Source organism: Octopus bimaculoides, chromosome 3 (assembly GCF_046866305.1).
Source record: "Octopus bimaculoides isolate indiv1 chromosome 3, ASM4686630v1, whole genome shotgun sequence".
Lineage (NCBI taxonomy): Eukaryota > Metazoa > Mollusca > Cephalopoda > Octopoda > Octopodidae > Octopus > Octopus bimaculoides.
This window is the reverse complement of record NC_142930.1, coordinates 94,424,806-94,429,805: the sequence shown is the minus strand read 5'-3', so window position 1 is coordinate 94,429,805 and position 5,000 is coordinate 94,424,806. Positions and strand designations below refer to the sequence as shown.

At 33.2% G+C, this 5,000-nt stretch overlaps 1 protein-coding gene across 2 annotated transcripts in view; it reads left to right on the top strand.

Annotated features, from left to right (window-relative positions):
- LOC106880955 (neuronal acetylcholine receptor subunit alpha-10) overlaps positions 1-5,000 on the top strand; it is a 608,885-nt gene that overhangs the window by 103,930 nt on the left and 499,955 nt on the right. For both annotated transcript variants that reach the window (XM_089349378.1, XM_089349377.1), the window contains exon 2: positions 2,465-2,545. The gene's annotated coding sequence lies outside the window, so the exon portion shown is untranslated. The remainder of the gene's footprint in view (positions 1-2,464; positions 2,546-5,000) is intronic.

Sequence of the window (5,000 nt, the reverse complement as noted above, 5' to 3'; positions counted from 1 at the left end):
GTGTAGTGTGAGTATATCTATATCTGTATACAGAGATGTGTATAAATGCTTTTACTTATGAGTACGTTTACGTACATCAAGGCGCATAGCTCAATGGTTAGAGCGTCGAGCTCACAATCATGAGGTAGTAGGTTCAATTCCGAGACTGGGCTGTGCGTTGCATTCTTGAGAAAGACACTTTATTTTACGTTGCTTCAGTACAATATCCTTAAAAGCTCTGTTTATAATTCTATGGTTAACATAATAATAGCCACGAGAGATCGTACGTGATAGCAGTTGATGAAACATTTGACTGTGTTGTTCATGAGCAGCTCAGATTATGTGCGTATGTGTTTGTTTGTGAGCATCTGTGAGGAAATATGCATGTATATACACATATTTTCATTCCCTCTCTGTTTTTTTTAATCTCTTATTTCTTTCTGTTGAAAAGCGTATGCTCGAAGTGTACAAGACTTTTTCTAACGATGATACCGGACCAGCCAACCATTCAAGGATACATTCAAGGAAGTTCAGCAGCTACAACCTCAATCATAGACCATCTTTCAGCCATAAAGTGTCAACAAAACTGAAAGAAATAATTTGAAAATTATTTCAGTTCTGCATGGTCTACATCTTTCAAGGATGGTCTACATCTTTCAAGGATGGTCTACATCTTTCAAGGATGGTCTACATCTTTCAAGGATGGTCTACATCTTTCAAGGATGGTCTACATCTTTCAAGGATGGTCTACATCTTTCAAGGATGGTCTACATCTTTCAATTTTTATGTCGAATATTGTGTTATGTTCTTTCAAAGTCCAAAAATAACTGGAAAATATTGATATACTCTAATTGTCCTTGCCACGGAAAGTGTAACTATGGATGAAATATGTTCAACTCTACTCTGTACCATATCGACATGTTTGTGGTCAGTAGCTAGATTTGAATTCGTCGATGTGACCTCTACCTTGTAGATACTGCTTCAGCCTTTCGTGCCTGGTTCAAAGCCGTTATATTTTTATTTTGCATGTGAAGATTTCTTGAAGTGTATCACTTTCTGATTGCATTATATATAGATATACATAAACGAGTAAAGTTCTTTTGAATAAAGCTTGGTGTGACTATATATCTACATATTTTCTTCTGTGTGTGTGGCAGATGATTAGCGATATATTAAACCCTATCTTGATAAACTTTGGTTACGAGTCACGCATTTCAATTAGTTGTGGCTTTGTGGAAGATTTCTTTCTTTTAATATTGGTTAGAAACTATTTGGACATTAGAAAATTATGTGCAGGTGTGTTCATTGTGTAAACGTAATCTTCGTTAAGACCACCATGTGGATCACATATGTAGCTAACTACGAGCAGAATAAATTCTAAAAGTGCAATACTTAAGTTACGGGTAACGATAATTTTTAGGCCGAAATTATTACATGTTTGGTTATATATTTACTACATTTTTGTAACGTACGTCATCGGCATAATGTGATAAGATCAATCTGTTATCTTTATACTGGGCTACATCCATGATCCTCATTTAAGTTTTCTGTATAGGACATCAAAATCAACGAGTTAGCATCTTTCTGACGAGGTCGAATGAACAGCTTGAGTAAAGGCTCATTCAAAATATATACTAGCATTTTTGTTGAAAAATCAGAGATTTGATAGCGTGTCTTGTGATAAGTGTATCATTGTCGTCTATTGTATATTTAGCTTATTTCAGAGTGATAGAGGATAACACTTTTGAGAGAGAAAGTATTCGAAACAGTCGACTTAGTAGATTCGCAATAACATTTTATCATTAATATACTTCAGTACATATAGTGCTACAGTATGAAGACTCAGCGGTATAAAAGATAATATAACATGCACTTAGCTAAATAAGAAAAAATCTCGAGGCATACATATTGAAATAAAAGTAAGTTATAAAGCGCTGAACTGTGTTCATTGTGTACGCCAGAAGACTCTATGCTAGAAGAGGCATTGTTGTTGCATTGTGATAAATCATTATATTACATTAATGTTGAACATGTAGATATTTAGCACTATATTTATTGAGCATGTATTTACTTGCTTACTCGCATCTGTATGCTTTTACTTGTGTATGTGTACATATATAACTGTTTGTGTGTGTATACCATTTACAGATGATTAACCGGGGATGTTTTATATATTCTCACTACTCCTTTAATGGTTTCTAATCATAATTTATTGATTAGATTTGTCCTTTCTGATTTTGTGAAGCCCAGCTTCTCAAGATTGGTGATGAAGTAGTCGATTACACAACAAACAAATCTCCAATAATTACAAATAATTTCAAATAATTTCAGGGATGACTCTAAAATTACAGTCCAGGTGTAGTGTATAACGATTCATAATTGATAATGCGCAGATATTTATTTCTTTATATCTTTAATATTATTATGTTAACATCTGTTCAATAACAAATTTCTTGCAATGGGTATACTTTCTTTTCTTCTGTAGATCATTATGTCTGTTCTGCCGCACCAAAATGTTTCAGTGGTTATGACAGGAACTATGCATTAGTACTGTTTCCTATTATGGGTAAGTATGTCTTGTATATTACTATAACCTATATTGTTATCTTCGGGTTATCCTTTGTACAGATTGCAAATGCATCATTTTTGCCATTACATCATCTCTTATAGTAAGAAAATATCGCAGTGACATTTTCTGTACTGCTGATTATGATGTGGTCACTACTTCCGTGTTCATTGTACACTATCTACGTCGTTTGTCACATTTAAATAGTGTACTTGCATTCTAATTGTTATACTATAAGAAATATTCTGATTTTAATTTTCTGCGTTGGGTGGCAAAAACTTACTTTTGAGTGTGAGTACTAATATAACGGTTCTCGGACTAAGATAGACTACATAGTAACATAGATATGCTGATGTTCACTCTGAATAATTTTTCTGACAGAATAAATATGAATAACCTTCTTTTGATAAATAGGCAGCATGATGCTTTCTTCCGGTAGAATTGCGCAACATTCCTTGATATGCATCCTAGTTCATCGGTCAGAGAATACTTTGAGGAGCGCTTTTGGAACTCGAAGGATGCTATTCAATTCATCTATATAGACTAGATCTAAGAATTGTATTCTATGCACAGTGTCTTTAGATGCTCTTGCAGAAATATGATTATACAAATTCTTTTAAAATCGGTATTAAAACGCGGCCTCATTGCTTTCGTTTAGGTAGGGGTGGCCAATATTACGAGTGATATTGGCATTTCTGGTAGCAGTTAATAGTTTGAGGGGTTTTGACATCAATAACCCAGATCTCATACAACATATAATGAAGTTGCCCAAATGTTGACGTGACTGTAGTAAATACTCGATAAGCTACTGTTCTATCGATTGCAGGAAACTCTAAGGTTCTCTCATTATACTTTCCCTATTAGACTGCAATCCTATGATATATTTTCATTCATATATATATATATATATATATATATATATATATATATATATATATATATGTACTCGCAGCCTTCATCGCCGGACACCTTCGAAAAAAATGTTATTGTCTGACTTGAAGTTATTTACTCGTTTTGCAATCAGAAGCATTTATCTGAATCAAACTGCAGCCTGGTATCCTTCGAGAATGTCGTTACCAGATCAAAGGTGTTCTTGGTATCATTTATATTGTAGTATCTACTTTCAGGTCGTCTCAAACGAAGCTAAATTTCAGGCTGGTGTGTCTGTCCTCCCCGGATCCAATCGTGTATTTTTCAAGTTCCCTCATCAAATGGATACAAGTGAGACTAGGAATAAGAAATATGAACTCATTTGGTTAAAATGTTTATTTGGGTTTATTATATGCTATTTATTTGTCTAACGTTTTAGGGAATAAACTATAAATCATAGATGCTAAGATGAAACACGTGAGATTTCTTAACTGAGTGTCGTAAATATTTCTTTCCCAGAGAATTTTTATTTTTATTTCGAAAACTTTTCACAAATGATTCTGCAAATATTTTGGGATGGCCTAATAATTTTTTCTTACTCAGGCAAAGAATTAAGTAAACAATAAAATCTTGTCAGAGGAAGATATACTCGTGATCGTACAATTTCTTGCAACAAATATATATAATTTCCTTTGATTTTTTTTTCTTTTATGTAATATAATATTCTCTTAACGCAGAGCCAATCATTAGATTCAGTTTTTCACCCGGTATTATGTGTTTAAAAATGTGTATAAAAACGTGGCTTTTATTACGAAAGAAGCGATTTTCAGAAACGACTGACAATGATTTTCTTGAAGCACTCGTTACAAAAAAAAACCTCCAAAAAGTTAAGTTTCTACTGTTCACTGAATTCATAGTTATTTTGCTGAATTTTTACCCATTTTCTTTTGCACTGCGATTAGCTAAGTAATAGCAACGCTTAATTTCCGAGATAAAAGTACAAATACGCAATTTTTTTTGTCAAAAAAAGTAAAAACAGACAAAGTTCAAGACAGTAGAATATGAGTGTCAAATACAAAGAAGGTATATTGAACAATAGTGTAATAGTGTTGCAGATAGCAGTTTAATATGAAGTTTGTTATTTGCTTATTGCCGCAAAGAGAATGGTATAACAATAAGTACGTATGTGTTGTCAGTGAGAATGGAATGCTGTTGAGCGGAAGTTTGTGGATGTGCGTATGGGTGTGCAATGCGCCATTTCTAATCAAACTCCTATTCGTCTTCTAACTCTTAACCGCTGGACATTTTTTTTAAAAAGGAGTGATCGTGGATTCAGTGCCAGAATAAACAGAAGAGCAGACAGACTGTCTTTTGGAATATTCCTTTTGAAAGATTTATAACATCAGAAAAAGTACTTACAAACAGTGATTTAAAATTGATTTATAAATTACAAAAAATATTTTCAAACAATATTTTTTAATTGATTTTAAGTTGTAATATATTCTGTAGTGAACACTGTCAGAGTAATTTTCTGTAGAGATAAATGAGCATTGAAAGATTGTGTTGTGGCGGCAGTTTGATTACA